This window comes from Paroedura picta, chromosome 5 (genome assembly GCF_049243985.1).
Source record: "Paroedura picta isolate Pp20150507F chromosome 5, Ppicta_v3.0, whole genome shotgun sequence".
Classification (NCBI taxonomy): domain Eukaryota; kingdom Metazoa; phylum Chordata; class Lepidosauria; order Squamata; family Gekkonidae; genus Paroedura; species Paroedura picta.
In genome coordinates this window covers 49,336,771-49,349,146 of record NC_135373.1, presented here as the reverse complement: position 1 = coordinate 49,349,146, position 12,376 = coordinate 49,336,771, and positions in this window count along the sequence as shown.

Below are 12,376 nucleotides of genomic sequence, written 5' to 3'. Positions count from 1 at the left end.
TCAAATCCACTGAGAAAAGGGTTCTCCACTCAATCCTCTTACCATTGACAATATAATAAAACCAGAGGGACTGTTTTGAAGTAGATCTGTGCATTCCACATTTAGATTGAGGGGCAATGGACTGTTTAAATTGCTATTTACATTTCCAGCTGTTTTACCAGTGATTTGCCCATCTTAATAGCTCTTTAAGCTTTCAAACAAGAAAATAGCTATTCTCACGACTCAAAGAAGAAACCACGGTTATTTCAGTCTGCCTCTATTGTAAATGGTTTAACTCCCTCTGTCTTTATATATGCCTTTCTGTTATACTACTCTCCTTTCTCCATCCCTTGCTAATTTCTAAAATGTATCCCTTTATCTTTTTAATTTTTACATAATATATTTTAGTAAAATATTAAGTCTTTCCTAACACTTGTGATTCAAGGGAGCAAAAAGCCAGCAATCAACCACTTTGTTTCCCCAGAGAGGCCTAAACCAGCCAGTAAATAAGAATCGAGACTATAATCTTCCAGGAGTTATTGGAGAGTTAGGAGAGTAAGGCCAGTGTTAAATGCTCTGCAGTGATTGAAAACTGTGAATTTATTTACTCGCTTTTCTTTTCAAACATAACCAGACCAGGATTTAAGCTTTGATTTCTGCTTAATGTTTAAGGACTGGGAGAGAAAGGCGAAGTGATAGACTATTTTTCAAATTAGTCTCAAACCAATGTTGCAAAGTAATATGTCTACTTTGGAGTGAATCTATAAAACACTGCTCTGATTTTGTTGTAACCTGAAATTATTAATTACCATTAATGTTTGGAGAAATGCTCGTCCTTCCCAGATTCTGCACTAATCAAAGTTGTGGTACATGTCTTTTATTAAGTCTTAATATTTTCTGTGCTTAGATAAATTATTGCCCATGTCAATTGCTGTGCAAACTATCAAGTCTGACCTTGCAAAATATGCTAGCAGCAATTCACACTATAGTTTCCCAAACTGACATTGTTCAGGCCACTCACTGAAAGGAGAATCAATGTGCCATATTTTGCTCCTGACCTCAGAATTAATATATCAGCAAGGATTAAACTAGTTTTCTTGATAGTTGATTGTCAGTTTTTTGCTCTCTTGAATGAGCAGCATTAGAAAAGACTAAAAATATACTAAAATATATTATACAAAAATGTAAAAGATAAAGGGATAAAATTTAGAAATTTCCTTTGCTTTTAGTGAGGGTTATCACCTGGGGGATCCTTAATGACTGCCAACATTTCTGTAGCTTCACCTAAGCTTCAAATTCAATTGGCATCCTTTCCTGCATGTATATCTGTGCCTCAAACTGCCAAGGCCTCTTCCTCTCTGTGTACAACAATGAAGGGTTCTGCTGATACCCTCTTCCCAACATCCTGGCTGCATACCCCACAAACAGATGGCTTGAAAACCACCTCCCTTGAGCCATAGATGCCTCAGGGTGCTTACTGATTGTCCCAATCGATGCTGTAGTAACTCACACTATTCTGTCCATCTCTCCTAATCACACACTTCCAAATATTAATAAACAACATGAATTAAGCAAATTATTTATTGTATATATTTCACTTTTATCCAATCAATGGAACAGACGCATTATAATCTTGGCCATTTTTAACTCCTTTCTTCATAGAGTTCTCCCCACCCGCCACTACTACTGCCTACAAGATCTTTTTCTCTGTTGCAGCGAATTTAGGCCCTATTGGCATGTATTTAAAGTCAGAAAATTTTGTTCCAACTTGAAAACCTACCTACATTGAACTTTATTTGCCATGTTGTTGTCCACTCATCCAATTTCGGGAAAGTTGGGGAAGGTAAGGTTGAATTTCCGCATTTGGCTGCATTAATTCATTCTGGGCATTAAAAAGAAAGTCAATCAAGGAATGCAAATCATTAATATTTTCCAGTCCTTCTTCCCCTTAAATTAGGTGTATGTCCTGTGTCTTGGAAAATCCACTGGGATTTCCGTTCAAAAACGGAAGAGGTTTATTTTTATTATAATGTTCAAATCTTTAAAACAGATAAAGGGTCACTTTTCCCCTCAACAATATTTCATCAAATTAAAGCTTCATTGAAATGTCCTTATTTTGCCATGTGAACCCTGAGTTCCAAAGCACAAGCAGGCAGGCATAAAGGTAAAAGGGCTTGTTATGAATTTTTGGGGGGTTATTTTTTTTAATTTGTCTTTCTTTTCCAAAAGCAGTGGCTGGGGCTATGTTTCAAATGAGGAAGATGGCATGGGGCAGAAGTAATTTTTAACTATTTCTTTTTTTGTTGAAAATCATAACTCCTAACTGAGCTGCTTTTACCCATTTCTGGATGAAACATTTGTTTTGCAAATACAGAGGGGGGGGGGGAGAGAGGGGGGTACAAGCAGCTTTAGGGCAGATTTTTTTTTCAACAAAAAGAAGTGGGGGGAGGGATTAAACAGCCCGTCTCTCAGGACATCCTCCTCCTCCTTGAAAAAGCAGCTTCCACCACAGCATTTGGAAAAGCAAAAGAACAAGACTTCTTAGAATTAACACAGAAGGAAACATAACATATAATTCGAGTCTCGTACTATTTTGACAAGGTTTTTATTGTGGGGAGGGTGCTATGACAGCATGCCCTCACAGTATGAGCTTGGCAATGGGTACAATTAAGGTGTCTTAATTACGTCTTAGAGATTATAACAGTATAGAAATTTGTTTCTAGGCTTGGACTAAACACACTACACTGAATCACCTTTGGTTGCTATATCTCATCTGTCTTGCTGCAGCAATGTGAAATTATCTAGTTGAGCAGGTAACTAGTAGGGATGCTGAAATTTCACAGCAAACTTATTCAACAGGCAAGCTTACCATGATTGACTGAGTCAATCATGAACTGATTATTAGGCCCATTTGGTATGGCCTCAAACAATTCAAATTACTCACTAGAACCAATGTACATCGGTTTTTTGCAAAACTGTGCATGCACAAAAATGCTGCTGATCTAACAGACTAACAGGTGTTAATATTGCTAAGCTCTATTTGGATAAACATACAAATTATAGCACCAAAACATTCTCCTGAAAAGGACATTTGTCCATTATATGAGCATCAACATTGAGAAGTATGAGGTCTATAGTTAAATTCTTTTTTTCAAAGGGAGGTCTTTTGATTGATCCGGCCATCAAACTTTTTAATAGGTGATTTCCTCACTGCTATATGGAGCAGAAATATGGGTTTGGGGGGATGATTTATGGGCCGTCTTAGAAAATGTCTAAAACCTCTTCTTTAAAAGAATTTTGGGGTTATCCATGGAGTCACCTGCAGCTCTTATGACAGCCGAGTTAAGACTACCATCTATGGGTGCATGAATAAAGGTAATTATATTAAACTGCTGGATGGAACTTACTCACAGAAATGTAGATTCTCTTGGTAGAAAGAGTCTGCTGTTTTTCGTGGAACGTAACAAAGCCTGCACACATTTTTTCAACCATATCTGAGCACAATACTATTGCTGATGATCTTCTGGGATCCAGAAACGATCTTTGTGAATAGATCTTCGATATGCAGTCATTGACTGCAGTGCAATAGTTCAATCCAAAGCAGCACCATTTTTTAAACCATTTAAAATAGACCATCACAGATCCCCATACCTAATCCCTATAACTTCACTAACACTAAGAATGGGATGTCAGCTGCAGCATGCAGTGGTCAATTCCTCCATACCTTTGTGTCTGATCATATTTGTATTTGTGGTATGGAGGTAATTGAGGACCTTCTTCAGTATATTCTTGACTGTCCTCTGTACAACGACCAGAGAACTGAATTCATTAAGAAATTCTGCCTACTGCTAGGGGCATAGCGAAATCTGAGCACTTAATCCGCTTGCCATCAGATACTGACCTGCATATCTCCAATAGAGTTGCCCTATTTGCTCTTGTCGCCAAGAGGATTTGGTCTAACTATGTAAACAAACTGTGTTGTTCTAATAATGTTAATAATGTTAATCCTGATACTGTATTTATTAGCCAATTTTAGTTTAGTGATTTTAGATTTTAACTTTTGTTTTATCTTATTTTTGTATACTCTGTACATGTGACTGTATTGTGATGGCCGAAGGCTAATACAATAAAATCTATCTACTTCCACAAAGGATGTTATTTTTAACACATTGCTTTTTTATATGATTTGTGGCTGACCTGCCTATTTAAACAGCTGTGTACTTGTTGGAAAAGGCAACATCTGGTGTACAAAGAAAAACAGAAGACTTTGTAGAGGGCAGCAAAAAGACAAATAGATAGAATAGCGAGGTCAGCACCTTCTCTCCTGTTCAGTATCTTTCCCTTGTCTGTTTCCAGATTGCTACTTCCCCCTTCTTTTCAGAAGTGCTACACTCAGTCGTATCTTCTCAGCTAGAGATGTAACTAGGACTGTCTCTTTTCTTTCCAATCAAGTATGTTAATTCATAAATAAATCTTTATCTACTCTTTAATCAGGTTGTGCACTCTTGCTGTATTAATTACTCTGCCAACAGGGGCTGTGGACTGAGGTTAAGTGCATCTCTGATTAAAGGTAGAAAGATTGTCAGAGGTTCTTGACATGGCCAGGTGTGAACAAAGGAAAAAAGATGAGAACTTCTTGTTGTGCACAGCATGGTTACTTGATTGATATAAGTTCAAGGAGAACAATTATCTAATTTGGAGAGAACAAGAATCAACTTCTTGAAACAGGATCAGGGAACATTATTCAGGATGCCCAACCAGGAGATGATAACCTGGAAAAGCAGAGTTTCTGTAGTCCAACAATGAAAAGGCAAGAAAGGCCATAATCAAGGGTTTAACTGACAGAAATGTGTAATTCAGATGCCAATAGCCAAAGTTGAGTAGTGTGACTAAGAAAGGATGCATATAAGTTCCTCATTAAAGAGACAGCTTTATCTACAAAAAAACTTTTCAGCAGTAAGCAAAGCGCCTCTCGCCGCGTCAGGCCGCCGCCCAAGGGAACCCCCAGCAGTCGCACGGAGCGCGGCTGCCGGGGGCTCCGTACCCGCTTCCTGAGTCGCCGCAGGATGCGCTGCCACGGGACATCGCCCCCTCGGGCCGCCCTGCTACCTCGGGCCGCCCACCGGAGGACGCCTCGGGACCGCTGCCGCCAGTGACACCCTTCAGGAGCCCCCTGTGGCGGTGTCGATGCCCTCCACCACGGCCTGCCAGCCTACCGCAATCCAGCGAGCCCTCCTAGCGCCCACTGCATTTTGATTGCAGTGGGCTTTTTTACTAGTAGAAGTTATAAATCAGTTGGAGGAAACATACAAATACTGACAATTTTTAAAAGTTTGACAAAGAATTTGAATCAAATGCTGATCAGATGACTTTGAATGCAAATAACAAAGATGGGATCATTTGTCACCTCTGTGGGAAGCCAAGCCAAATTAAGAGGACTTGCACTGCGTTAAACAAAAAGATGTCTTTCCTAGAGAAAGAAAATGAGGAATTCCAGTAATCTACCATTAAATAAATGTTTTATATTAACACAAGAAGCCACACAAATCATATTTGGTATCTGGGCAGTGCCTGTCCAATCCACATCTGTGCTCCTTTTATTTGAAATGTTAGAAGAAAAGAGATATTAAATGTTGCAGATAGAAGGCCTATAATGGCAGAAGGTATTGGTTCAGGAACCATAAAATGCAAATTCCCTAGCAGGGAGAACACATCCTTTATAAAGATTGCCTTTATGTTCCAAAACCACCAAATAATCTTATTTATTGGAGAGTATTCTTGAAGGAAGTGCTAGGAAAATTTAAAGCACTGGTTCACAAACCTTTTTGGTTTGCTGGTCCCTTGACTCACATATTAGCCATCTAGTCCAACCCCCTGCTCGGTGCAGATTCATTCTAAATTATCCCCCACAAATTCATTACTGGTTGAACAATTACCCCACTTGAATTTCAGTTAATCTTTTTTTAGTTATTTGTTTCTCTGATAGCAGATCTCCTGCAGGTCTTGTAACATAAAGCACATTCTTAAGAATAACCTTTCTGGTGCCACCTCCTGGCTATCTACAATACAACACAGCTGGAGGAAAGGATGTGCTGCCACGATCCTGGCCAGCAAAGCTTGGTGCTACAATTCTCTTTTCTAGCTTCCTTGCTGGCCCAGAAACCCCCCACTCCCAAGCACCCAGACACATTCAGCCACACATTTATACCTTCAGCCTAACATTTCCTAAAACAACAATCAGCTAACAAATAATAAGAAACACATAAAATCCATTATACTGGGTCCCAGAAGGCATAATTTAAGCAAGCATGGCTAATTTCAAAAAGACATGCATTCAGCAGTTCATAAATTCAAAACCCCTTTTAGGTTCTCACACCTGCTGCCTCCTTGTGGATTTTCATATATATACACCTTCTACTTACTTTGTCATTAATGTATTCAAGGAAGTCTGCATATCACATGGGATTTTAGACAAGATAATATAACAATAAGTAAAATACTTTGTCTATTCACCTAGGTGTGAACCCCCTAGCAAATGAGCTGCCAATCAATGTTTGTGGGAGAGGTAGAAAGACAGGTAGGCACTGGTGCCTCCATTCTTTGTCAGTACATAGGGAACTAAAGTAGACAGTCAAATGAAAAAGGAGTCCAGAAGTCTGAAAAGGGAACAGATAAGTGTCAGAGGAGGAATAGAACAACTGACAGACAGAGAGCCATACAAACAGTGCCAGAATCTAAGATCTTACCTTGGCCTTTAACAAGTTCCAGTCAGGAAGAACAAATATGTATCTGGAGCTACTGAGCCTATGCAGTAAACTGTGAATATGATGCTTCTTCCCCCTTTCCACACTATGGTGATTTGACTCTCTCTAGTTGCTATTTCCTCAGGTGGTGGAGGGCAGGAGGGATATAGACATTAAAGTCACCTCCAATTTCTTTCTGCAAGGAAAATAGCAGCTTAATTCAACAACTGATGTTTGCAGGATGGTGCAGGGGATAAGACACCAAGGCCATGAGAGCTTCACCTCCCCTGACCCGACTGAGCTAAAAAGTAGCTGGGGCAAAGTGGGGTAGGGCTGCAATGGGCCTTCCCTTCCATAGGTGGTACCTGATAAAAGATGGCCCAGCTGAGAGAGGGTAGGAAGGACAGTAGGGAAAGGAGACTGCCAAGGCTGCCAAGAAGGTTGGCAAAAGTTTTTTGCAGGTGACTTGCTCAAGGGAAGAGACAGGGTTCCCAGCTCTGGGTGTGGAAATACCTGGACATTTTGGGGATCAAACCTGTGGAGGTTGGGGTTTGGGGAAGGACCTCAACAGGGTACAATAGCATGAATAGCAACTAGGGTTGGGTGCTTCGGCGCCCAAAGCAGCCGGTCTCCCTCAGTGCAGCCAGCGCTGCGCTGCGGGGGTGGGGAGGCATGGGCGTCAGTACATTGGCTGTGCCGGGAGAGACCGGCCACTTCAGGCACCGAAGCACCCAACCCTATAGTCAACCCTTCAAAGCAGCCATTTTCTCCAGGGGAACTGATCTTTATCATCTGGAGATCAGTTGTAATACCAGATCACCAGGCCCCACCGGAAGATTTGCATTCCTACTGATCAAGCACCCGAGAGCTAAAATAACCGCAGAGAAGGAGCTCTGGAGCGATGGGGTAGGATGGACACTGTCTATATCTGGGAAGCCATGCAGTTGTCCAGAAAGATTCTGGGAGCTTGTAATGTATCCTGAGAGCCTCTTGTGGCGCAGAGTGGTAAGGCAGCCGTCTGAAAGCTTTGCCCATAAGGCTGGGAGTTCAATCCCAGCAGCCGGCTCAAGGTTGACTCAGCCTTCCATCCTTCCGAGGTCGGTAAAATGAGTACCCAGCTTGTTGGGGGGTAAACGGTCATGACTGGGGAAGGCACTGGCAAACCACCCCGTATTGAGTCTGCCATGAAAACGCTAGAGGGCGTCACCCCAAGGGTCAGACATGACTCGGTGCTTGCACAGGGGATACCTTTACCTTTACCTTTAATGTATCCTGCCACACACGTTGATACCTTCTTGGCTAGGCATCCACATGGGCTTAAGCCAAGGTAGGGCATTACAACAAAATTCTAGATGTCAACCATTATCATCATCATCATTATGCCACCACCACCACCACCCCACACACACAATTTAGGGTTCACAAGGCAGTGAATAATCAAAACATACTAATAAGCATTAAAGTACACATGAATGTATAGAGATCATTTAAAGCAATTTAATAAAACACAGACACATAGAGACACAGACACAAGCAGGAAGAAGGGCCAATGAAAGTTATTGAGGGAATGCCAAACAAAACAAAACCCACTGGTGGAAGACAATAGCAGAGGGAGACAGATGAGTTTCTTTGGAAAAGGAGTCCCATAATTTTGGTGCCATTCCTAAGAAAACTCTTGGGTCGTCACCTGTCTACCTCTGATTGTTGGGGTACCCAAGGTAGGACTTCTGATGATAACCAAAGAGGTTGGTTAGCTTCATATGGCTCCAAACGATATAAGAGTATAGTATTAAAGTATGAAATATCTTTTTGGCTGGCTGTCTTAGAATGGTAACTTTTAAATTTTCCTAACACATGACATGAAAAAAATATTTGGTAGAGACAAATTTTGTTTCAGGGCTCAGGCATGGCTTGCTTGATGCTGGTTGCCCCTTTCTGCTCTGCTGCATCTGGCATTTGGCTGGAACTCAAGTCTTATGTGGTCCCTCATTAGCAGTGATGTGTCATTGAAGGCTATCCAGGTCTTTTTCTTTTTGCACCCCTGGAACTACCTTTGTCATCTGAGCCATTGGGGCCAGTTTATGTGCCAGAATTGTCACACTCAGCAGTTATGTTTGCAGTGGATGAGGGAAAATTCCACACTTGTGGTAAGCTGCAGGTCCTATAGGCAAAAGAGGCAGCTGTCTGAGCTTCCATAACTCCAAGCTGACTCCCAATCACCCAGGATGCAAAGTTTTCACTGGTGTCCTTGAGTTTCAGCCATTTGGGACATCAAGAGCTATGTATTCTAAATTGCTTCATGTAAATCAGTTACTGAACATTGTGTATTGCAATGAATAAAGTAAAACTGAGTGATTGGAACTTGCTATATCATTGTCCTTTCAACCATACTGAAATAACAATTTAGGTTTGTCTTAGAGAACCAGTTTGGTGTAGTGGTTAAGAGCAGCAGCTTTTAATCTGGTGAACCAAGTTTGATTCCCCTCTCTTCTACATGCAGCCAACTGGGTGACCTTGGGCCATGCACAGTTCTCTCAAAGCTCTCTCAACCTCACAGGGGGTCTGTTGTGTGCAGAGGGAAAATATGTGATTATAAACTGCTTTGAGATTCCTTCAAGTAGTAAAAAGTGGGGTACAACCCCCCCCCAGCTCTTCTGTCTTTATCCCCCTGGCAAGGCTAATTATGAGAAAATGTTGAAAATATCAAAACCGATGTAGGCATTAACCAGTGCTGGGGCACCATCTTGACCAATGTGTGCAGTTTTTGCACATCATGCCCCTGGGGTGTTTATCTTAGAGTAAGCTTGCATTTTCTTTGTAGCTGTCACTAGATGGTGCAAATTCTCCATAATAAAACATTGGTATGGTTGAGAAGAATGATTTCTCTTACAGCCAAAAGACAATCCATCCTTTTAATTGGACATTTTAATACCATTTTGTGTTCAGGGCATACTTATTGGCACAGAAAGTCCAAGAACAGAACTTTGAGTAAGTACACACTATCAAATAATCCTCATCACAGTTTTAAATAGCATTTCATTTTAGTATTTTTATGACAAATGACCACTTTGTATTTGATATCTGATTATTTTATACTGAGTTTGGTTCTTGTACAGAGTAAGGCATATCATATTAGAAGCTAATAGTAAATTAAGAACTCCTTTTGTAACTTCTGTTTTGCTACTAACTGTCATTAATTTACAGCACAGAAGTTTCAGTATGAATGAAATGTCTTTTAGCATCCAGTATACTCTACTACTGAGTGGTCATGCCCCCTTCCCATTGATATCCTGTTTTAATTAAGCTCCAAAATCAGGCAATCCCTTTGGGCAGCCTCTGTAATAAGAGTAGAAATACAACAGCAAATCACAAAACCCACAGAGAAGTTTCTCTTTCAAAAGGAAACGACTGATGAGCTAAGCATGATCTAGAGCAGGAAAAGACAACCTATCTATGCAAGGTGATGTGACTACCGAAAGAACGATAAAATTCTTAAAGGGAGGTTTACATTTGTCTTTTCAAAGAGCGAGCAAGGGAGGAGGAGGTCCCTTGTCAGAAAGGCTCATGTCAGGTTCACATGGCTCAGGATCTGTAAGCCAGTAACCCAGGGAACCAGTTTGTTTGTATTAGTGTTCTTTCTAAACTGTTTTGCATTTTCTCATGTGTATGAAATCCTTCCCTCTTTGTCCACTGAAAGTAATTGAATTTCCTTCTTATTCTGTTTTCTCCAAATAAAATTAGGATTTGTTGTTTAAGAGAGCCTGTGTCATCTCCAGAATGCTTGGGTGTAAAGAGATACAGCTGTGTGTTGGCCAATTTGTAAGTGAACCAGGTTGTGTGTTTAATTGAGTGTGAGACAGAAGTGGCCCTGGCAGACTCTGTTTCAGATATCAAAATGACAGGTGATGGCAGCTACCCAGGTGAGTATATGTAAAATTTCATTTCAGGGACAAGCACTTCATACCCACGATAGGGACTAGGCATGTGCAATTATTTTTGGATAGTCCAGAAAGTGTCCAAATCAATAAAGATTCAGGCATTTTTGGACAAATATGATCAAAATTGCACTTCCCTTTAAGTTAAACTGCCCGAATCGGCCTTGGCCAAATCACTGAACCTTGATTGCATGTGATTCGTTCATGTGGAGATCAGGCAGTTTAAATTTTCCTTTTTTGTCTATTCTGTGGTTGGGGGGGAAGCACCAAATTTGCTGTGTAGATGAGGAAGCCTCTCCTCAAAAGAACCAAGCCAAGGAAGGATACTTTGGGTACTTCAGATTTGGGCAGAATCAATTCCCACCAAACCCAAAAGATTTCTGGCTGCATGTGTGAGAGAGGGCTGTAACAGAAACAGGAAGGAAGGATTATTCCCTGAGAGTGTCAGTCTATAGATCAAAGGGGACAGCAATAAAAGTAGAGACAAGGAGGATGCTAGGGCACTAGCCTAAAACTCTCTCATAGCTCCCTCTAAATGCTGAGACCAAAGACACATCACAAGGTCCCTCTCTTCCAACAGAACAAAACTTTGTTGGCCTTAAACATGGTACTGGCCTCAAACTTTATTTTGCTAAGTGATTGATTCTCAAAATGCAGGCGTGCTGAGATATATCTGATAGTGCTTGTTAAATGTTCAAGTAAGATTTAAAGGCTATATTTATCACTTTACTAGTGATTAAAAAGCGGTAATTCTATTTTTCCCCCATCAGCTACATTAACTGGCTGTCAAAGTTTAAAAGTCCTGTACTTTTCCTGACCAACTAGTGAACATTCTATACTGGCTTTGAGAAGTGCATAATAATACACAGGATTACACGAATATCATGACACAAATAAAAGAGACAAAGAAAAGAATGAGAGGTTATCAAAGAGAATTATGCACAGCAAATAATCTCAGCCCATTTTCATAGCAGTGGACTGAAACTTAGCTACTTGTACAGAGATTCTTTGATCCCTGTTCCTTAAGTATGGCCCCTACCAGGGTCAGGGCTTTTCCCCACCACCAGACTGGTAAGAACACTCTTCCTGGTGAGGACCCTTCAAGACTTCAAACAATTCTGCAAGATAGAGCTGCTCTGCTAGGCCAATGTTTGAGGGCAGGAAACTAACATCAGCAAGATGCTGGCCTCCCTCCTTAAACACCATTTTCCAAAAGAAAATCTGGCCAAACACCAACTAAGCCCCCCCCCCCACCCCGGTAAGACTAATCATAAGGAAGAAGAGGCTTTTAATATCATTTTGTTGTTGTTGTTATGTGCGAAGTCGTGTCCGACCCATCGCAACCCCATGGACAATGATCCTCCAGGCCTTCCTGTCCTCTACCATTCCCCGGAGTCCAAAAAAATATCATTTTAAAAATATCATTTTAATAACTTTTTATTGGTATCTTGGTAATTTATTAGAAACTGAATGTTTTTAAACCCTGATGTTACTCATCCTGAGCTGAATAGGGAAGTGTGAGATATACAAAGAAAATAAGAATATGTATAATTATTGCAGTAAGAAGGTGGGAGGAGTGTTGCAAGTATTTTAAAATGTACCCTGGATGTTGTGCTGGAGACTACTTGGAAACTTTAAACAAGTGTGCTACAACAGGTGACATCAGCTTCAAGATAGATAGCAAAGCCTTATTCTGTGTGTAAAGTGCCATCAAGTCAT